Raw genomic sequence first — 24,005 nt, forward strand, 5'->3', positions numbered from 1 at the left:
TTGGTAAAGGTAGTTATGCTTTAGGTTTTTTAAGGACATTTTTCTTCAAGCCCTGATAATGAACTCATATTGGAAATCTTTTTTTCCCCAAATGTAAAGTCTTGATTTTTAACTTATTTTCTTCCAATTTTCACTTTTCTCCTAAACGTGCACTCCAGAGGAAAAAATTCTAGTTAATTAGAACTTCTGGTAATCAGGTTTTAAAATTGTTTTGGTAAACGAAAATCAGGTGAAACGTTCCTCCCTGAATTTGAAATTGTTTCTTATTATAGATTCTTCTTGATGCCAGTGTGCTCCCCTATGTTAGTATGCATTTGAAACTAATGGTCCAATACTCAAAGTGCTCAGATCCTTGATGACCTGGACACCATAAATCCACCAGAGCAAATTAGTGGGATGGTCCTTAATTACACAGTTTAGGCTTTGTGTAATCAAATGGTTCAAAGGAACAGCTGAGAACATTAAAATGCCAGCAGGTATTATAAATCATAGTGCTTTCTATAGTCTTTCTTTTACTCACGTGTTTTGTTAAATTGAAAGTAAAAAGAATAACTTTAGTCGAATATCCATATTGTCATTTATAGCCATTAAAACATAAAATAATGCACTGCTATTAAAAGATCATCTTTATTATTTACCTCCTAGTTGTGTAACAGAAATTGCAGTTATATTTTAAACTTTAAATATAGGAATCATTTTTGTTAGTGAGACAAAATTAAAGTTATCTCTTAGAAAGGTAGACTAAATAAAAAGGCTATCTCTAAATAAAATACAATTTAGATAAATTGCAGTGCAATCTTATCTATCTAGGACTAACGTGCACCTTAAAAGTTTTCTGTAGAGTTTTAGATTTAAGGGGACACAATTTAAATTGTGGAATGTTCAAATTGTTATAATGGAGAGGAAATATATTTTAATGGTGGTTTATTACTTCAAATGATATTTAAATGAGGATAATGAAGACCATATTTGAAAACAAGCCCAGCAAATGAGATTCATTTTCTTGGAGAATTAAGCAACTTTAAGTAGTAAGCTTCGGCAACTTGGCATAAAATGTGTAGCTTATATTTGCTTCAGGGCTTTTAAGTCTCAAAAATCTAACTATCACCCATGTTAGCACTCAAGAGAAAATTCTGGGTTAAGAAGTATTACCATCTGCATGTGGCCGGTAATTCAGTACCATTCCAAATGCCCATAGGAGTGATAGAAATCAACCAGAATGGCTTACTGAATAGGAATTCTATTTAAGGTCCTGGGGGTCATGGGGCAGGAAACAGGACATTCTTGGTGAAGGGGAAGGCGTATGCAAAACAGTGGTGTCCTGAGCCAATTGTCAGCATTTCTTTCCAAATCCAAGTTCAGAAACATCGTGTCAGTAACTTAAAATTGGTCCTGCCTGTATTTACACCCCAGAAATTGGTGAGCATTACAAATGAGGGCTTTATGTTTTTGGAGAACTGGCTGTTAAACATTTACCAGCACACCACAGATGTAAAGGTACCAAAGCAGCAGAGCTTGAATAGGTACATGGAGCAGGAACTATTTCATTTTGAACTATTTCATTTTGAATGGGATTTAAGATCTACCAAGCTAGGAATGGAAGTCAAGACAGAAAAGTTAGATGGGGGATGCCTGGGTGGCTCAGTCGGTTAAGCATTTGCCTTTGGTTTGGGTCATGATCCCAGGGTCCTGGGTATCGAGTCCCACAACAGGCTCCTTGCTCAGCGGGGAGCCTGCTTCTCCCTCTGCTTGTGTTCTCTCTCTCTCCCTGACAAATAAATAAAATTCTTAAAAAAAAAAAGGTTGGATGGTACCTAGATAAGGAGGGCCTTTAATGCTTCACTAAGGAGTTTTCTTTCATTTATTATCCTTGTTCAAGACCTAGCAGAAAGCAGATGGTACATTCAAAAAGGAGTGACCAAAGCAAGTTCTAAAAAAGGAACCATTTATGAGGCATGGACAAGGTGAAGGTAAGCTCACAGAGGATGGCCAAACACCCCCGAGCTAGTTGCTCCAAGAAGCAAAAGCCAACAAGAAGCCAGGTGGCAAAGGACCCATTGATGCAGTCCATTTGAGTCTGATGCCCAGAGAACAAAGAAAAGTGGAGAAGGGCAGAATATTACACTTGACTAGATGTAGAAATGGGAAAGGGAAGAGTTAAAAACAATATCAAGGTATTCTGCCTGTTTGACTTTGATGATAATGGTTGCCAAAACAAGATAGGGGCATACAAGAGTAAGAGCTCACTTTGAAAGTGGGCTGAGTTTCCATTTGTGTGATTAGAGGGTGGGAAGAAAGGTCAGAGCACACTTTCCTCCAGTTTTCTCCTTGCTGAGCCAGTTTATGGTGGCTTTGTTCTTCTGCAGAAGGCTATGGTATACTCTTGTACAGCCATAGCTCATTGTGGATCCTAGAAACCACTGCATCCCTTTGACTCTTTGGTGATGTAATTTTAGGGTGAAAATAGCCAGCAGGCATTTGGAGTTTGGGAGTGAAGTTATAGAGAAGTTGGATGTTTTTCTCATGACGATCTAGTATAGAAGACTTAAGATCTCAAGAGGCATAGAGAGAAAATGAAAGGGCTCAGTGGAGCCAGAGATGTACTACCATAAAATGGTACAAGGTGAAGGTTAACTCTGCATCTTACTGAAAAGTAAGTGACTATCTCCACCATCTCCTTTGATAACTATTTGGTGATAGTGTCTGAATTTAGTTATATGTCAATACAAAGATGGAGCTAAAACAAATTATTATAGGGACATGCATTAGCAATTTAGTGTTGAAATGATCTCTGCATTATGAACCATAATAATTGAGATGAGGTAGAAAAGTAGATCTCTCCATGGAGGACAAATCAATAACAACGAGGTTTTATGGTCATTCGTGCTCTAATGAAATTACTTCCCATCTAAATCTCTTGGAGGATCTTGAACACTCAACATCCGTCACCTCTTTCATGTTAACACCAGCCAGATGTGGCTAAGTGCAATTTACATAATGGAGATCATGAACAAAAATAATATTTCATACATGAAGCATGTGCATGCCAAGCAAGAGGGATTTTTAAAGAGATCCCCAAACTAGTATTACAAAAAAATATATCTGTGGGCAACACAGGCGATATGCTATATCAATTACCCAGTACCTTAATCAGGGGTTCATCTACAATAGAAGGGAAATGTATTACAAGGGGGAAGATAGGCAATAGAAAGCAAATAATAAAGGAAGGTAAACTAAATTACTAGACATTATGTGCCACTTTCACATACATTATATCTTTAACTAAGAGTCACACAGAAAATGAAGGACAGTATGTGCCCTTTAGCTCTTGGAGCTTGGCACGTGCCAGTCCAAACATGCCAGGCACTATCATGTCACTCAACCAGCCAAAGCCCCAGAAACCTTGCTTATGTGATTCGTTTCTCCAGACATTCAAGCCTTCTGTCATCTTCCCCCTTCCATGACTAGATTCAACACATCCCATCCCTTCCACACATAATGCACACTCTCCTTTGTGGAATTTCATATAACAAGCAATTCTGTTTTCTCTGAACTCCAAATATATTTTAGAGGAAGGGGCAAAGGAAGGTTTGAGATTAATGATCTACCTTTTTTTCTATTCTAAGCCACACTGGTCTTCTCTGTGTTCCTCAAACCCATCAAGCTCCTTCCAACATCCAGGGCTTGGCTTGCAAAGCTCTTGTCTTGCACTCCCCGTCCTTGAGTAACTCATTTATCCTTGAGATTTTGATTGAAATGTCACTTCTTTAGGAAGGATTTCTCTTATAATCCTCCATGTAATATTCTTTTCTCTTCTGGCCTTGTGTACTTCTCTTTCACTGGACTCAACACAGCCATACTTCTACATTTACTTGTGTGGTAATTGGATTAATGCTATTATCCCCATCAGATGGCAAGCCCCACATGGGAATGGACCATATTTCATCTGTTTTGCTTGCCACTGTATCATCAGCTCACAGAAGATCTGCACAGAGGTGGTGGTGTTGATATTTGCCAAATGACTGAAGTGAACAACTGTTATGTTCTAAGCACTGTCTCAAGTGCTGTTCCACATATTCTCATAACAACCCTGTGGGTTCATATTATTCCTCCATTCTATAGATGAGAGAGCTTGGGGGTCAAATAAATTGAGTCTTTTAGCCAAGATCACACAGCTAGTATGTAAAAGAGTTGAGATTCATACCCAGACCCATCTCATCTGAGTTCTGTCTTCTTTCTTTTTTGTTGTGGAATTTCTATAGATGATCACTTAATTATTTTCTGTCTTGTTTCTATTCATCCTTTCTCCCCAGTGAGTCTCAAAACTCATTTGGGATGGAAGTAACACCATGTACATTTTTTTTTTCATCCCCCACATCACCCTTCTAATAGCACTTGATATTCTACATGCATTTAATGAATACTTTTTGATTAATAACACTTCCTTGGCATTAATATCATAAAAGCATCCCCAAATGAGTTCAACTTTCTGTAATAACCTCTTAAAATAGTAAGGCAGTGCATCTCTGATATAATACAGGTTTATAATCTACTCATTTCTACCGAACTATATAGGAAATAATTTTGTAAAAATTTTTTAGAAAAAGCAGTATGACAAAATGAAATAGATAGGATATGAAAATCCCTTTCCTCTTTCATTCACTGGCTATTTGCTAAGTGCATTTTCCATGTGCCAAGTGTTCTTCTAGGTGCCAAGGATCCAAGTCTAAGTAAGTCATAGTCTTCCCTCATGGAGCTGCTGTTGGTGGTATTATTAAGGAGATGAAAGTAAATAATCCTAAATTAAGATAACACATCCTATACTTGGAGTGAGAACAAGCAACTGTGGGAAAATCAAGAACATTGTGACTAACTCAGCCTGGGGGAAAACCAGAGCAAGAACCTGGTCCTATATACTTATTAGCTCTAAAATATTGGGCCAATTCCTTGTCTCAGTTTTTTTCATCTTTAAAGTGGGGATAATACCTCCCAGAGTTGCTGTGTACTTCTCTCAGCACACTTAGAAAATGCTACTTATTGGCCTATAAGAGTTGCCAGAGGCGACTAGCTTGGTGGTGGGTACTAGCTGTCCCCAAGAGCTAAGAGTATAGATATCTCCAATTACCTGTAAATGCAGTACCTATCAACTGGGGAACTTTGACTAGGAAGATTAAACAAGACAATGAAAATGAAGTTCTTTGTAAATAACTGTTATTTCTAGCTCCAAAAGAACTCAAAGAGTAATGAGGCAGTTAATACATATTCTCAATGCTCTCCTTTGTGTATATATGAAAATCTGCTAACTCTAACAGGATAGAGGCTAAGTCTCCTTAAGGGTTACTTGATTTAGCTTGCCTGGTGACCCCCTCTTGATTCGTAATTGACCCTGCTACTAAAAGGACTTTTGGTTACACTGCACTGGGTTCTAATCTGGTCCCAACCAGGAGACTTGCAGTTTGGTCCAGAAGCAAAATAACGACGTTAAAAAGATGATGATACTAAGAATCAACAATAACAGTGGTAGCAGCATGATTTATTGAGCACTTACAAGATGCTAACCATTGTTCTAAGAGTTTCACAGGCCCCAACAACTTCATTATATAACACTGGATCCTTCGGAGTTGAAGCTTTTGGGTCTGCTAGTTTTGACAATGTCTTGAATTCAGTTCCTCTTTGAGGAATGGTAGCTGTGAACCAAAGCTGTTCTCTCTGGTTAGAAAATTGATTATATGAACAACTTAGGGGCATTATAATATTTCCAGAGTCAGAAAAGATAGAGTGGATACAGAACGTAATATAGAAACAAACAAAAAGGCTGTAATATTCCTCTGTCTGCCGTTTCTTTTAAAGCATATCAGCTGACTTAAGATTTCTTGAATGGGCAAATAGAAATCTCTCTTGGGGTCTACCACGAAGGTGACAGCCATGTGAACTACTGACTTCACAAACATCTAATCTGAATCTTGTTGTCTCTTAAAATCCCTCCACGTGCCATCCTTGTAATGCAGACACCATATATTCAGAAAGGTCAGATTTCAATATAATAACACTTCTACTAATTGCTCCTATTTACAAAGTACTTACCTTGGTCCACGAACTGTGCAAAGGGCTGTAAATGCATGATCTCATTGAACGAGTCAAATGATACTATAAGGCAGGTCCTATTAACTTTATTTTACAGATGAGGATACTGAGGTTCAGTGAAATCACTCCAGACCACACTGTAAAGATGCAATTTTGGAACTAATTCCTCCCAACTCTTAGTCCTGTCTAGTTATCCACTCTTTTTGCCCTGCCTTGGGCTATACATCCTGTAACACTATGGTAGTGACTCACATTGTTCTGATGTATCACTTGCATGTCAGAAAGATCCCTTAAAGCAAAACAATCTTTAGAAGCAAACTCAAGTAGTTTTTAATATTGCTAGCAGTTTTAAGCTCTTATAAAAATCATTCAATACTTTTCATTAAGAGTCAGGAATCTAAATTCTGCAAATTTCAAAGATACAAACTTTCCTCAAAATTAATCATTTTACTTCTGTCTTTTTTCTGTGTAATAGAAAGATGCTTTTCAGTTTTTAGAAACCTTCTAAATTTAGACAATGATGATATAACACTATACAGTGTGATGGTAATCATTATAAGAATGCAATCTTTATGCATTTCTATTCACTAAAATTTTTTTAATCTTAACTATGATTTAAAAATATGCTGTTAATGGGGTGCCTGGGTAGCTCAGTTGGTTGAGCATCCGACTCTTGATATTGGCTCAGGTCATGGTCTTCAGATAGTGGTACTGAGCTCCCACATTGGCTCTGTACTCAGCAGGGAGTCTGCTTGAGACTCTCTCCCTCTCCCTCTGTCTTTCCTCCTGCTCTCTCTCTCTAAAATAAATAAATCTTTAAAAAATAATGCTGTTAATAATGCCAATATAAATTTAAAGAATAATTCAATGATGATTGGTTAAATAAAAATACCAAGGTAGATTTCAAAATTTAAATAAAATACATCATGTTTTATTTTATATAAACCTCACTTTAATAATGGAATTACAGAATTTTTAGGGCTAGATGGGCTATGAGAGCTAGTCTAGTCCAATTCTTTTGTTTTATAGCTGCAATTAAAGATGAAGAAACATAGCCCAGTGCTTTAACAGTGCAAGTTCAGACTCAGACAGACCCAAGTTCACACCCTTGCTCTGCCACTTACCAGCTCTGAAACTATCTGTCATCCACAGTCACAGAGCCAGTTCTTGCAAGTGCCCTGCCTAGAAAGCAAGACCGTTATAAACTGAGAATTCAAATAAAAGACTCTCTCCTCTAAAACAGATGTATATTCATTCATTCATTCATTCATTCATTCATTCATTCATTTGACAAATATTTATTGAGTATAAACTAGTTGTATGACCTTGGGCAAGTTACTTGTTTTGTGCCTTCGTTTCCTGCACTGTAAAGTGGGTATCCATATTACAGAGTTTTTGCAAGGATTAAATGAGTTAATGCATATAAGATGCATGAAATGGTTCCTGGCACAATGAAAAGGCACACAATGTTGGACATCATTACCTTTCTCCTACTGCTACTACACTCTATATTAGGTAATATAGTGGGGCTCTGGGGATATAATTCAGGAGCCCTATGTAATATTTTCCTCCTAATTACTAAAGCATCTCTTCCAGGGAATAAATCTCTCACTCCATTGTCATTCCTGAAGGTAAAGCCATTTGTGAGCTTCTTTACTAGGGTTCTATTTTGACAGTGCTATCCTTCATGCATGAAGATAAAAATATCTCACCAGCATTTGCCCACATACTTTGTGTTTTTCTTTTAGTTGACTTTGAAGACACTCAAGTTTTTTTTGTTTTTTGTTTTTTTTTCCCCTGGTCTCCCAGGTGAGAAATGATGAGTTTGAGAGTATGTGAGGAGGTTGGCTGGGATTCCAGAGACAGGTTGTCCCCAAAGGACATAGCAGAACTAACTAGTCCTTCAGGGGTTTTAAACCTTACATGTAGTCCTCACTGCATAGAACCATAATGAGCTGGAAGAACAAGCAGAGAGATCCAGTTAATTGCCACTCCAGTGTCTTCAGTGGTTCTATCATGGTTGGATGAGTTACTATGGATTCCATCAGTGTTCTGGAAACTCTCAGGACATGGGCTGAAGTCCTACATAACTATCACTCATGATCTTGGAAATCAGAGAACTGTGAAGATGAAAAGAACCTTGAGTGGTCATGTAGCTTCTCAGTCTTACTTCTCACAAGCAAACATTATGCTATCCCAGAGAAGCGAGAAGTTATATCTTTAAGACCCCTTGAGAGAAGGCTCTTTACAAAACTCATTTTGAGGTGTTCAAACAAAAACATAAACTTGTCAGTATCGAATTTGTCTCCCCGTTTGTGTATATGTGTGTGCACGTGTGTGTATGTACACACAAAGTTAAAATACCCTTGCCAAACAAAACCAGAAAACCATGCCACTATCGCTTTTCTTTTGTAGGCAGAGTACCCTCAGTTCTTCCCAATGTTCTGGGATATCTCATTTTCTTATCCTAGTCATCACTCTCTTATGAACCTTTCTTTGCGGCTTGTCACAAGTTTTTTTTTTTTTTTTTTTTTTTAAGCTTCTAAGGTCAGCTTAAGGTAAGATGTTAGAGAGAAAGTCTGATTAGTCCTTAAGTGTCTGGGAAACCCAGCTTAAATTTCCCTGCGTGATACGTTTTAATTGATACATCCCAGATTCTTGCTCTCCTTGGTAACCCAAACACTAGAGTGCTGAGTCACTGTCATATTACCTGTTCTGTCACCACAGTCCAGGAAGCAGGCTTGGTGCAAGCAGGGAGCCTCAGGTCTCATTCCAGATCCAGTCTTACGCTAGATCTGTATGACCTTACTTAAATTCAACTTGCACTAGAAAAGTGAGAGTTGCAACCCTTCTTCTTCTTTTACAGCGGAACCTTAGAAATGTATTAAGTGACTTGTCCAAGGTCACACTGAACCTGTCCATGCCTCTGGTCCCTTAGTTATTGAAAAAAGAGAGAAAGAATGACAGTTGGTGTCTCAGAATGTTACAGGTCAAATGAAATACATACTTAAGAATTCTGCAAAATGTGAAGTTCAAAAACATGAGGCACTATTCACTTTCTTTGTCAATGAAGCCCGTCTTCTCTTCATGCAGCATGTGCTGGTATAGGTTTCCTACTACTGACTTCATTCTGTTTCTAGCTTCCTCTCCTGCTTGCTCAAGACACTGAATTCTAACCAGTTTAGAGGGGCCTACCGTCTGGTAAGCAACCATTCATTTGTGTTCAATGAGACTAGATTTAAAATTGTCTCTTGCCAAATACTTGTGTTCCAGGTGAAAGCCTGTTCTGTGAATTAACCATACGGTTTTTAAAAGCCTTTGCTGATGGCCAAAATCTGAATGAAGGCTCCTGCGTCTGTACTTTTGTATCTCACACTTTTGCCATCACGGCACACTTTATTGCACTTGTCACTCTCCTTTCTGTAACCCCTAGTGGACTTTAACTTGGTGAGGGCAGAGCCAATGTCTTTTAGAGCAAGTTTCTCAAAACCTTGATACTATTAACATTGGACCAAATAATTCTTTGTTGTGGTGGAACTGTCCTATGCATTTTAGGACGTTTATCAGCATCCCTGGCTTCTACCCACTAGATGCCAGTAGCAGCATCCTCCACCTTCAGTTGTGATAACTGCCAGAAATGTCTCCAAATATTGCCAAGTTTCTCCTGGAGGGGGGAGCAAAATCACCCCCCACTGAAAACCCCTGTGCTTGATCCAGTAGAGTGCCTTTTTCACTTCATAAATATTTGTAGAAGAATACATGACTGATGGAAACAAAATGCTTCTGATGGATTTAATGTACAAGCTGCAGAAAAATCAAGCTAATTTCTTTTGGTTTTAGTACCTCCTATAATGCCTGGCACACAGCTGGAGCTCAGTATATATTCATTGGGTGAACAAGTGTTCCAAGATCATAAACAGTTTCCTGTATCCCAGGTAAAATTATTTCCCTCAAGAAGGCCCAGGTGAGGTGATAGGAATTGTCACGTTAGGAGGAGAAAATTTTTTGTTCTTTTAAAAATTTTCTTAGCTGTGGGATTAGGAACCAGAAAAAATACCTTGCAGAAAAGAGCATTATGGCTATGTTCCCCAGACCTTTAGTTCTCCATCCAATTGTGGCGTTTAGGGCAGAAATAAAATTCTTTGCAGTGGTAATGCTAGAAAAATCTAGCATTTCTGCATCCTTTAAAACAACTCAGTTAGGGACATGAAGCACCAGGAGGGTTGCAGGACATCTAGAAGGTCACACATTCAGTCATTAGTGTCAGAGCTGGGAAATGAGCCTGTGCCTTCCTGACTCCCTGTACAGTACTTGATTACAGTGATTATTATGGATGCAAATTAAGACTTATTACTATTGTGAAATAACAATGCAGGTTAATGATATTCTTTATTGCCATGCTAACATTTTTTCTAGAGGGGAAAATTATAGGCATGAAACCAATTAAGCAACCTTTCTTTCTCTGCAAAGCTTTTTAGTTTTCCTAAATGAAGATTCTCTCTTTGTGCTTACTGCTTAATAGGGCAAACTGATTTTTTGTCTCCTAGGTCTTCCTGAGATAGATGCTAATACTGGTGCTGTCTTTTTTTCCTGTATGAATTGAAAATGACTATGCTAATACATTATCTCACAAAGGGCAGTCATAAATAGGAAGAGCAAATATTTTGAAATGAATATTTAATGGACATTCTCCTATAGAGGTTAGGCATTGTTGGAAATGCCTGCCTTGGAAATCTTCGTGAGCCAAAGTCCCGCAATTGCCCTTTCCTGGACACCACTGAGGGACAGCTCTCCTCTCGTGATTGAAATGGTGGCTCCAGAAAACAATGGCAGATTAATTTACGTAACTCCCAAACTTTACATAGTTGTCCTTCACTCCCAGTTCTACAAAATACAAAAACCTTTCACGTAGAAGGATGTCATGTCACATGTATATTGTTATTGTAACTATGGGAACCAAAAAATGCCACCAGTGTGTCTGTTCCATACACAAATGAGGGGACAGCTGTGGAGTCCACATGTCTGCCAGTGGTATAATAGATGTGAGGTAGGATGGCCTGGGTCAGAAAATTACAACTCATTTATATTAATCAGAGCTTTCAAATAACATTCCAAACCCTTTGCCATAAAGAGCGTAAAGGAAGGCAATAAGCCACTGTAAAAGCAGTTTCATTCCATAGCTTTCAAAACCAAGTGTTGTAAGTAGAGGCAGTAGCATCTTCCGAGCGGACTCTCAAGTCTGAGTTGATGGAACTTTGTTGTGTATCACTGAAAGCTTAAGCTTAGTTTCTCTGCATGTCAGGGATGATTCTCAGTCCAGTAAGCATAATAGTTCCATCCAAGTTAAATGTTTGTTAGTTACGGTATTGGAAGCACAGCTTCCACAAAACCCTTCAGCAGTTTCACTGAGTAAGTTAGTCCTTCCAGCTCTATTCACTCAACACTATCATGTTACAAATGAGAAAACTGAGGGCTGGCAGGGTTATGAAACACCTAAGATAACCCAGCTAGGACTAGATAGTAGCTTCCTTACCAACCAAATAACGAATAAAACTGCTAATAATATCCTACCTTTGCTAGACCTTTTGAAAATACCCAAAAAGTAAAAAATAAAATAATATGTAACCCAAATGTTTCTCTTTGAAAAAGTGTAACATAAAATAGCATATATTTTAATTACCGAATAATATGCATAACAGTTCTATAGGTGCTATAGGTCTGGAAATATATGCTATATTATTTTATCATGTATTGTAAATGCAATGTCAACTATTTATTATACATTTGTGTATGTTTTAAGACTTGGAGGCCATACCCTGTAATATATCTATAAAGTAGGCAGATGATAACATGCTAAAACAAAAAATTTAGAAAACAAACTTCAGTTAAGATTTGTAGAGCGAGTGGTTCCCCTGGATAGTAACTATTGAATTTTACAGATAGGGTTTAACTTTTGTTTCCATTCTATACTTTAAGCCAAAAACAGGAGAGGATACATGTTTTCCTGACTTCATCTATATAATTATATTCTCACCCTGAATAAAATATTAATCAAAGCTCTATTCATGAGTCAAAGAAAATTCCATTGTTCCCAGAAGCCAAAATATGATTCTAAAATGGAATTTGCTTTATCTCCTGACTGGCTTAACCCCAAATAGATATTCAGCATAATTTTGAAAAATTAAATATAATATTTAAGCAACCTTATATTAGTATTCAAGTGAATCATTCAAAGAACTATTATTTTGTAGCTGAAAATAAAATTTAAGAAAGCATTGTGAAAGTCAAGTAAAAAGTGACATGCAGATCCTATAATTTACTATATTTTATTTATGGTGTCTGGCTTATTTATGGTGGCAAAAAAAGCCCACCATTCCGTTTATTTATAGTCACACCCAACTGGCTTGGAAAGTAGCAATATAACTCTATAGAGGTAGAGTTTCTCTAGTACCTACCAGTTTGTTCCCATGAGTGTCACTGCTTTAGGATATGTGGTAATTGCTCCAGCAATTCGGGTCAAGAAACTAGCCTTAGCAGGGCCTAACGGGAATGAGATCAATGGCGGAGTCTTCCCTTGCTTTTTTTGAATTCCAGATACTATCCAGAGCTATGCATTTTATCGTTCAGGGCCAGAGTCTGCAGTAAGAACTGGTCTAAGATTTTATTTAGCACAGTGATGTTTTTAAAACAATAAGTACTTTATTACTTTTATTTACCAAGGAATGAGCTCTAATCTTCCCTTTTATTAGAACTGCAGAATAAAGATTTCACATAGGCAGGATAATAACCAAAGTGCTCGCAAATGTGAGGCTGTAGTCATTTTAAAGTTAGCAGGTTTGTTTCAACAATACTTAGATACTTGACAGTATCTAAATTGCTTTATAGCTTAGTTTAGAAAAGTCAACTATTTTATAGTTAACCCTTAAGTGAATGAGGACAGAATCTCAGGCTTCAGTCACATTAGTGTTTATTATAATGATTTGTTACTTTCTGACTTCTTGATAGCTTTAAGACACAAAATTTAATCTTGGCTATAACATTTTCTTACTTAAATTTGACTCAATTCATGTCTCCCCTCCTGGGAAAATACTGCCTTATGTGTAAAAGTCACTGAACCAGCAAAAATAACTTAAAGGAAACACGTAAAATAGCAGACTAACATCTGTTGTGCACCCCTCCCCAGCAAACACCAAGCCCTCAGAACAATGTTGTCTTTTGGTGGGGGGAGCGGTATTTTAATGTCCTTTTCAGTGAATATACAGAATACAGGGGCAAGCACTGTTCAGTGAATAGGTTCTTTTTCTCTTCAACAGTGTTTCAGACTGACAAAAGAAGAGGCCAAGGGGGCTGGCTTGTCAGTAGGTGTAATCCCGGGGCTCACGTGCAGCCCACACCACCGGCCTTTTGTTTGGCGGTCACGATACTCCAGGAGGTGAGCTGTGCAGTGGTCTATTAGCTAATGTTGGACAAGGCAGAAATTTCCCTATTTTGGGGTCCAATGCATGACTGTCTCCCATTCATTGTTTGGTCCTGTGACCCGAAAACCCCTCAGGTGACTAGGAACATGATGGTTTCTCACCTTCGGTTCTCCAAATTTGATGCCTTAACAACTAAAATAATTTAGACTGAATAGTAAACATTCTTCATGTCAGTCAACTACAACTATTTTTTCCATTTGTCTATCTCTGTGGATGGAGAGCAAATGTGAGCAGGGGTAAAATTACTAAAAGAAAAAGAAACTCTAAAGGTTAAAAGGTCAATTCAGTAATCACCTCAAACCACCACAAATGGATTAAGGTTACTGCCTGCTTCACTATCCAGCTCAGAACATCTAGCTTGAAAGTTGCACAAAAATACTCAGCCAGGTAAAGAGCAAGTAGTACTTTGAGCTTTCAACACAATAGCACTCAGAGAATTTGGCTCTTGAATAAAGGTGTCAGCAAGCCATGGAATTCCTAAACAGAAAAACTCACACTGCGCCTTTATTCCATTTTCTGAAGGTCTATTGTTAACTAAAGACTCCTTGTCTTTTCAAATTCCTTCATGTGAATGGATAAGGCCAGACATCTGCCAGGATTCGCTCACATTTGCATGCAAATCAGAGACTTTGGGACACACACGGCCAAGGAGCCAACAACACCACTTTTACTCTAGACGTACTGATCAAAGTGTCTTCCTGAACTTTCAACATCTCTAGTCCTAGCTCTTAAGCAGGAAGTAATGAGCATATCTGAGTAATATTATTTAGACCGTGTCGGCAAAGCATACAGCAAGACGAAACAACATATTGTCTTCAGAAAATCCTACAAGTAAAGCCCAAATCAGCAATACCTGTTCCCCCACTTAATCTGGTTTGTCCTTTATTATGTAGGTCTGGAAATGAAAATGCTAATGGTGACATAAGATTTAGGGAAAGATCCATTTTCTTGGGCTCTTGGCCTTTGCCTGTGTAGTTCAAATGCCTCAAAACTATTCACACCCCATCATTCATTCATTCACTCATTCATTCATTCATTGCCAGGTACTGTACTTGGCCCTGGTGCCACAGCGGTGAACCCAGCAGACAAGATCCCCCTCTCCCAGAACAGGTACCCCGGCCGAGTCTCCCACTCCGCATATCCACCTTGACTCGTTCTCAAGGGTCCCGGGACGGATTTTCCAACAGTCCTGGGTGCGTGGCTCCGCTCCCGTGGTTGGATGTTTCTACATCACCCCAGCCTGCCAAGGCAGGGGCTCCTACCGCGGGAGGTGGTCGCGACAGGGCCCGGGGAAACGCGGAGTCGGGGACTGCCCACACCCCTCTTCACGCAGCACAAAGGGCACTCGCTGGCAAACTTTCCTTGCTCCTACCCCCTTGCTCCGAGCGGGGAACTCAGCACCAGCTCGGTTCCTGGAGCGGACGGAAGCTTCCCTGACATTTCGGCATCCCTAGCAAGCCTCCTGAGGCTGCTACTCCTGGACTCAAAACATGTAGGGTGAGGTCTTTTCCCCATTTACGCTGTCCGACAATTGAGTAGATTCTTCTGAATGCTCTGACTTCATTACACTCAATGCTTTGTGAATTGGGTCCCTTGCCCCTTTCTTTATCAACAAGGCCACCGCCAAAACATTCTTCCTCTTAACCTCTTCCCACTACCTGCCACCTTCCTTTCCCATCTCTTGGTTCTCTTTCCAACTCCCCAGGCCCCCTTTACGCGCTCCTCTCCCGCCCGGACTGCCTTACCCGTTCACATCCAGCAGCCCCTCCTTCCTTTGGATCCCCGGGCACCACCCTCCCCCGCCTTGGTCCCTGAAATTCAGCGCGCTTGCCTCCTGTCACTGCCTTTTGCCCATTTCAGTCTGGCCTTCATTCCGAACTATCGCTGTACCCCACCACTATGGGTTTTTTGGGGAAAGGGGGCTGGTGAGAGGGTTACTAGATTCCCGTTTCCCCGACTTGGTCATTTTCCCCAGCTCCATGAGCCGCGCCCCCTCGTCTCCCGTAGGCCCGCGATCTTATCCCGCGGTTCCCCAGACCCTCTCGGGCCCGCCGCGACGCCAAGTTTGCCTCGACTTCCCCTAGCTGCTGCCCAAACCTCCGGCAACCGCCCGGCTAGGCGAGCGCACTTACCCCGAGGCCCGGCCGGCGGGGGTGTGGGGTGCGCACGGACCCGCGGCGGCGGCAGGAGGAGGACGACCGGCCGAGCGGCGCCTCCCTCCCAGCCCGCAGCGCGCAGTGGCTCCTTGGGGGGTTCCCAGCAGAGCACCAAGACAGGAGGAGAGGCAACGACACGAGCAACAGCTGCTGCGCGGGCCTGGGCTCAATCCGACTCTCCGGGGTCGGGGCAGAGGCAGGCAGGATTGGGAAGGAGGACTGGAGAAGTGGGGCGCAGAGGGCGAGGCAGAGAGCGGCCAGGTCCCGAGAAAGGCACCCGGGGCAACTAGGGATGCCACCGCGCGGATTCCGCCGCCTGGCTAACACCACCAGCCCCTCTCCCCAATCGGAGGGCGCTGCGGCCGCTGGCGCACGGGCCTCGCCTAGCTCCCCGGCTCGCTGCCGGCGCCCTCGATGCGCCCCGCTTTGTGCTCCCCGCAGCCGGCGTGCACCTGGTGTAAGCAAAAGCGGTCAGCTGATGGGCTGAGCGCCGATTGGCTGCTCCGAGGTCTCCTCCCCTCCCGCCCGACCCCCTTCCTGGCCTCCCCCTCCCGGCCTCCCGCCCCCAGCTCAGACCGGTGCTGGGGCACCATCTGTAGCCCGCCCAACAAAGGCGCAGCGCCACGGGTCTCGGGTGGCCCAGCAGCCCTGCGCCGCCGCGGCGACCGCTGCAGGGAGCAGTGGGCCGCCGCTTTTTGTCTGGGGGACGACAGGCTGCGGCTGGGTTAGGGAGGCAAAGCATACTGCAGTTTCTTAGCAAAAGACATACCAAAAAAAAAAAAAAAAAAGCCCTTGCTAGAAGTCCAGCTAGGTATAGTGGGGCCCAATCTCTGCGCAACGTAGAACTTGGGCTCAGAGGCTGAGAATCAGGCAAAATTCAACCCAAGAGAGAGCCAAGTTTCAGTATGAAATCTGACCTTCGTCTTAAAATGCATGGCGATTACTTGGAAGGCAGCTATGCTCGCCACTACACCACCGACGCTGCACTGAATGGTGATCACTTGGGCTGTGTGTTTGCGTATCTAGGTGGCTGTGGAACCGGCTCCTGCCCTTGTCCTGGGAAGTAGTATTTGTGGACACTTAAATGAATGGCGAAGCCACTTCCGATTCAGGGAAGCTTCAGAAAAAAAACAATTACGAAACTTTGTAATTACAGCTTTCCGATTTGTTAGGTGTGAAAATGCGTTCAGACAACCGGAAGATTAGGAATGCAGACTTCAAAAGTGGGGGGTGTCTAAGAGCAAGAGGTGGAAATGGGTTTTTGGAAATGCACATGAACCTGAAACCCAACTTCCAGTGACCAGCTTAGAACCAGGCTGGAGAGAAGCCCTTGGTACTTGTCACTGGGGAATCTGCTAGACAATTATTAACCCCTCATTACTGAACAGCTTTGGGCAAGAATGTGGTGGCATTTCCTCAGGATGCCCAAGCTTAGAACTTTTGGAGCATTTGGAAGGATACATTATTACAGAATCATCTTTTGAATTCCTTGAAGACATAGTGTACATTTAATAACAATAATCTTCTATCTTGGTCTTTATAGCATTTCTTGATGTCCTTCATAGATGCTCATAAATACTGATGCTACTAATGTTCATCTCCTTGATGTTATCTTGAAACTATCACGGAGATACCAGTGGGTCACAGCCCTAGAGAAAGGAGATGTTAGGATTGAGGGTAGAAGGTAGTTGAAGAGTAGAACAAGTATGTAAAAAGGTCCATTGCAACTAGGGTAGGAGGGTACTGCCTATAAATGAATAAGATTCAAGAACTTTCTAAGCAAGTGGAGTCTAGAACCCCTCCCAAGATTCATATTTTTGTCTCTTTCCTCCTTTCTCATACTGATTATATGCAAGTTAGAGTTTGTCTGAAAGAAGGCATGCCTCTGGTGAAAATACAGAACTTAGGGGAAGCTAGAACACAGTTTTCTTAGGGAGTCTCCTTTAGGTTTTCAAGCCTGCCTTGCTGGGAATGGAGGGGAGTTGACGCTGTCCCTTGCATGGTGGGGCTTTACAGAGGTATGTCCTGGGGGGCGGTTGAAGCAATTAATGGAGGTGGGGAATTATCTTTCTAAGAGGCAAGATTGACAGCCTCCAGGTTTTGGAAGAGACTTCATGAGAATGGTATGAAGCCTAGCTGAGAAGAAACCAAACCAGGCACCAGTGTATGAAACCAACACTGCTTTAAATCCCAGCACTGCAATTTATGAGATGTGTCCCTCTGGGCGAGCCTTAGGCTCCTTGGCTGTAAAGCGGGGTTAATAACAGTACCTATCCCAAAGGGTTATGCTGATTGAGAAAGAGTAAGCACATAAAATGCTTAGTGCAGTTCTTGGTAAATAGTAAGTAATCAACAAATGTAAGCAGTAGGCATTATTAGCCAGTGAATTGGCTTTAGTGAAGACTAAAGCCAAACATCAGGTCAGACAGATGGAATTATTAATTCACAAAACTGACACAGATGACAGAATATGTTAAAGGCATTAGCACCACCAATGAGAGAAACAGACTTGTCTCCTAACTATTCAATTCATTTCTTTTAAAATCAGCATCTCATTTACTTAAACTTATTTCCCTCCTCCCCAAGGCAAGAGTAAGAATGGAAGCTCTGCCTATTTCTACTTGACCAGCGCATTTATTTGGCTCCAGAGTATTATCATTATGAAGAAATGCATGTGTCAGAGATGGGAGGAGGCTTGGGCAGAAGGATGGGGAATGTTTTGTGTTGGAAAGATTGCTGTGGGACAGAAGAGGACAAATGTATGCATAACAATTACAAAGGAATCTGAAAGTTAGTCTAGTGGTTGGAAATTTAATAAATTGCCTGAATGGCTAATTGGTCCAAATTTTAGAAACTGCCTTTTTGTGACTCTGTAAAAGGGTTTCAGGATTATTTTACCCATAGACACTTAAAAGCCCTTCATCAGAGGGGTGAATGAAGAGGAAATACCCAGTCAATGGACAGGATAACAAAACCAAACTCACTTGTTTCTTTTTTAGAAGTCTATCTGAATTACTCCTAGTTTACTCACCTAGTCCTGGGGTCCTAAATTTATTAGTAGAAAAAGGCTTTACCTTAATACTTATTTATTTGGGGCATTGTAGAAGACCTTGGAGGCTTTGGAGGACAGTGGAGATGGGTAGAAGGACCCATGAGTTCCCAAGAGAGCCAGATCTTAACTACTGATGGAAGGAGTAGTTCTTGCCCCTGGAGCTGGCCATGTTGAGACATTACAAATCCCTCTGGGTTGCCCCAACTTCCCCTTGAGGTTCTTTAGCTTTGGTTTGAAGAAACATTATAATTGGTATTAGCCTAATTGTACTGATCTCTGTGGTAAATGAGGGGAAAAAAAAGAAAAATGAAACTGATCATATTAGAATAATCTTTAAAAGAACATCTGTATTTTGAGAATAAAATTATAATATGCCATTTAAAACCATAATTTTTAAAAGTTGAAAATATGTCTCTCTCTAATTGAAATATTAATAGAGTGCTGGTAGTCAGTGTTCTTTACAGCTTCTGAATTAATATTATAGTTTTAAAACAAACATCACCAAGCTCTTAGAGGATAATGACTTTACAGCTCATAATTATGTGACTGTTGTGATTATTGTTAAATTTCATCCCAAATGTGTTGTTTCTCTAAAAAATATTTTTAAGACTTTTTTTTTTATTTTAGAGAGAAAGAGAGAGTGCGTGTGAATGAGCAGGGGGAGGGCAGAGGAAGAGAGAGAATCCCAAGCCGACTCCACGCTGAGCTCGGAGCCTGACTCAGGGCTTGATCCCAGGGCCCTGAGATCATGACCTGAGCTGAAATCAAGAGTCAGATGCTTGACTGAGTCATCCAGGTGCCCCTGCTTCTCTAAAAATTTTTGACAATTGACTGGGTTTACTACATAATATGTAATTCCTATACTTCTAGTTTTGTTCTGCATACCAAGTCATTCCAACACAAAATTATTCCAACACAACACAAAATTGAGGTTTCTGTGATTTAAATTATTTTAAGTCAATAATTTGGCGTGGAACTAAGGTGACCAGCCATCTCAGTTTGCCTGAAACTGTCCAGGATTTAGTCCTAAAACTCTCACATCTCAGGAAACACCTCAGTTCAGGCAGACCAAGATGGCTGTTTGTCCTAAATGGAACTCACATTAGTAAGTGTATGGTACTGTTGCAATTTTAGTTGAATTATAACCTTGCAGATACAACGAATAGGATGCCTGATGGGATCAAGTATCCTGTTTTCACTTGCAGAACTTAATTGCTGCAGAGCCCTTGACAATGATCTAATTTAACCTCCTTATTTTATAGATAAGGAAACAAAGCCCTAGAAAGAACTCTGCCAGTCTGTTGACAAAGCCTACACTAAAAAACTAGACTATATACTGTTTGAAAGCAGAGAGCAGATGGCGAACTCCTAGGCCAGCATTCAGTATGTATTAAGGACTCATTAAACATTTTGAATCACTGAATTGAATAAATTAAATAAATGAATGTCTTTATGTAATTGGAGCACATTATATCACAAGCATTTTCTTCATATCATTAAAAAAAGTCTTTGAAACTATAATACTTAATGACTGTGTAATTCCACAGTCCTCTGTTGATGAGAAATAAGGGCTTTATCAGTTATTTGCTATGACGTATTATTATAAGCATACATGTTAAAAATGCCCATTTTGGTTATTGAGCTATAGATACATACACAATAGTTTGGATTAGCAATTTAACATTACATTTTTTTCCATTTTTATTACTATTTACCTTTAGACAGCCAGACCTTACTAAAAAAATAAAAGGTCATTTAGGTTTTTTGTTTTTATATTGTGAAGATTTTTAGTTGATAGGATTTTAGAATCAAGTTTCTTTGTTTTCAATTATTTGCTCTCCATTTTGATTTCTCTTTTCCCTGTATAATAATAGCTAACATAAATTAAGTACTTTGTGCCGGGTACTACACTTAGTAATGTTTCCTCTACTGAGATAGGTGGTATCGTACAATGGTTACGAGCAAGGGCTCTTGATTTGTGCTTCTGAGGTTTATACGCCAGCTCGACACAGCTGTGTGAATTTGAGCAGGTTAAGTTCTGTGTTTATAACAGTACCTATATCATGGGGTTTGTGAGAATTAAAGAGATGTGTATGTGCCTAGCATACAGCAAGCATTCACCAAATATTAGTTAATAGAATGCTAGCTGCTGGAACAAATCAACCAAATAACCCTGGTGGTTTAAATAAGGCAAGTCTTTTTGTACTCGTGGAAGGGAGTGTGTGGCTGGCTGAGTGGACTCCTCATGGTCACTCAGGGTCTAGACTGCTTCCATCTGTTGGTTCTTCCTCTTCTATTTCCACAGACCTCTTTCCATTCACATAGAGGCTAGGGAAAGAGAGAAAGAAGAAAGGACTGCATGGGCAAATTTTATGGACCAGGCTAGGAAATGGCTTGCATCACCTCCATCCACATTCTGTTAGCAGGAACTCCCAAGGAAAGGCTGCATCTAATAGCAAGTGAACATGGGGAATGCAGACCAGGTGTGTGCCTAAAAGGGTGAGGAAGAAATCTTGCAACATATAATGATCTATATTAAAAATATAGCTACATATGTTAGCAATATAGCAGTCTCTCCTGCGGACTCTCATCTTACTTAGTCCGAATCATAAGTCTGATAAGGTAGGGGAGAGGAAATGACTGGATCAGGGTAATATGGCAAGCAAGAGGCTACCATTATAGCAAACAAAATATACTTGAAACAACTACTAGGCAGGGCTTTCCAATTATCACTTCCTTTTAAAACTGTTCTTGGGTAATTGCCAACTTGGATATCATCACACATTACCTTTCTGGAGTTCCTAGAGACCTCCAGCAGGGACAGGAAGACCATCAGCTGCCTCAACCGCAGCTTATACTCCTTCTTCTTTCAGTAACAATCATAAAACTTTAAGGTAGTTCAGAATCGTTCCTCACAAGAAAATGCTTAGAGACTACTGCACTGGAATTCAGTGCCCCTATTATCATAAATTTAATATCCACATTTACTTTTGGTCCTAGGGGCCTACCAGGCTATAAAAGAGAGATTGGCAGGTAGAGTAAGAACAACCGGTTTATATACATTCTGCAGAAACACTGAAGCTCACAGAATTTTCCCTACATTTCATCTAACACCTTCCTCTGTCAGGTTTGTCTGCATTTTGCCTGCATTTCATTTTATTTTTATAATAGAGATGCTCACACTTTTTATCTTTGAGCATATTAACAGTCTCTTCAGAGTGAAGCATTGGCCAAGTTCCATTTTTATGGGTAACTAAGTACCCATCTACCAGACTAATCATCTGTTGGAATCCTTATTCTCTTAAATTTGATTCACATTGTGCCCTTGACTCTGTATCCTTGCCCAAAACCTTGCATTGAATGCACGCTGTCTTTTGGAAAAGGGACTTTGTTTTTGAATTTTGTGACTTTGGGGAAAGAAAAGCTGCAGAAAGATATGTGATGTATAAATGGTGACTTATGCTAGTCACAAGAAGCAAGTCCATACTGCAGTTCAATTTAACAAGTACCATTGGAGTTGAGGACTGAAAAAACCTTAGAGATAATCTGGCTCAACCCTTTCATTTTATAGATGAGCAAATCCAAGTCTCAAAAACACTAACACTTCCATGTACTTGAGAGCATCTGGGAAATTTGAGTAGTTTTAAACCCTTACTCAAAGTCATAGGGCTGGTTAATAGGAGCATCGAGCCTAAAATTTAATTCTTCAGATTTTCAGATCAGGAATCTTTCTTTAATATTAGTGTAACCTTCCTTGGGATCCTCAGAACTTCCAGAAGTTTGTGGATACACTCTCAAGAGTCTGCTAGGTTGCTGTGAGAAATTTGTGTTTGTTCTAATTACAATAATACTATGAAAAGTAAATATAAGAGTATTCTGAATATCTGAGTGACTTTCTTATAATTGAATGCAGAGAAATGACATCTAGTGCCAGCGTTCTACATTTGTGTTTATGATCATGTTGATGCCAAGCAGTGCCACTTAAAGTATTTGGAGCCAATGAGAAAAAAACAAAGTGGTTTTGATATATAAATGATGTCTTCTCACAAGTGAAGGCCAGATAACGTCTCAGCACATTTTAAGAAAGAAGGGTCTGTAGAAATTTCACGAGTTAAAGGTGATGGGTGAAAAAAAGGATAGAAAACCGAGTCATCCCATAATATGGAGTAGTCTAAGCGTGTAAAAAAAATGAAAGAGAGAGAGAGAGAGAGATTGGGCATCAGTACCATATTCACACTTCAAGAGAGGATTTAATTTTACAAAAAAGAAAGAAAAATGTTCAACTATTACATAAAATTGACAGTTGAATTTGGATTTAATTGGTATGGTAGTTTTTTCATAAATAGTTTTATTTAAGTGTAATTGCTGGTATGAGTTGAATTGTGTCTCCCACAAATTCATATGTTGAAGTCCTAACCCCAGTACTTCAGAATGTGACTTTATTTGGAAATGGGGTCATTGCAGATATAATTGTTAAGATGAATCCTACTGGAGTTGGGTATCTATATAAAAAAAGGGGAAATTTGGACACAGACACACACAAGGAGAACACCATGTGAAAACAAAGGCAGAGACCAGGGTGATGCTCTGCAAACCAAGGAACAAATCAAAGATTGCTGGCAAACTGCCAGAAGCTAGCAGCGAGGCATGGAACAGATTCTTCCTGATAGCCCTCAGAAGGAACCAACCGTGCTGACACCTTGATCTCCAACTTAGTGTTCAAAAAATGAGAAAATAAATTTCTGTTGTTTAAGCTTCTCAGTTTATAGTAATTTGTTATAGTTGCCTTTGCAAACTTTTACAACTGACATAGAATAAACTACACATATCTAAAATATACAATTTTTACAATATACACCTGTGAAACTATCATTGCAATCAAGATAATGAACATATCCATCATCCTTAAAGGGTTCATTGTGCCTTTTTGTAGTGAATTCCCTCCTACCCACCATGACCTTTTCTTTGCTGCCCATCCCTCGACTCAGTAAACTCACCTGCTTTCTGTCACTGTAGATGAATAAGTGTTTTCTAGAATTTCTTTTACTCAGCATGATTATTTTGAGATTCATCCATGTTGTTGTATTGTTTTTTATTGCTGAATAGAACTCCATTGTATAGATACACCACCATACATTTATTAACTCACTGTTGATAGGCATTTGAGTTGCTCCAGATTTTGCCTGTTACATATAAAGCTGCTTTGGGTATTTGTGTTCAAGTCTTTGGCTCGAT

The 24,005-nt window shown here is 40.1% G+C and overlaps 1 protein-coding gene and 1 long non-coding RNA gene across 3 annotated transcripts in view; one reads left to right on the forward strand and one right to left on the reverse strand.

Moving 5' to 3' along the window:
* LRRN1 (leucine rich repeat neuronal 1) overlaps positions 1 to 15,834 on the reverse strand; it is a 36,424-nt gene extending 20,590 nt beyond the window's left edge. Inside the window, exons 1-2 of one of the 2 annotated variants that reach the window (XM_045808117.2) lie at positions 15,695 to 15,834; positions 7,209 to 7,266 (exon numbers count right to left, since the gene is read on the reverse strand). The gene's annotated coding sequence lies outside the window, so the exon portion shown is untranslated. The remainder of the gene's footprint in view (positions 1 to 7,208; positions 7,267 to 15,694) is intronic. The other variant, XM_045808116.2, reaches the window with a different exon arrangement.
* Positions 1 to 24,005, forward strand: part of LOC123799163 (uncharacterized) — a 601,123-nt gene that overhangs the window by 421,969 nt on the left and 155,149 nt on the right. The window contains exon 6 of the long non-coding RNA XR_015726632.1: positions 13,398 to 13,516. This is a non-coding gene — a long non-coding RNA (uncharacterized LOC123799163). The remainder of the gene's footprint in view (positions 1 to 13,397; positions 13,517 to 24,005) is intronic.

Source organism: Ursus americanus, chromosome 14 (assembly GCF_024610735.1).
Source record: "Ursus americanus isolate L20-20 chromosome 14, mUrsAme1.1.p, whole genome shotgun sequence".
Taxonomy (NCBI): domain Eukaryota; kingdom Metazoa; phylum Chordata; class Mammalia; order Carnivora; family Ursidae; genus Ursus; species Ursus americanus.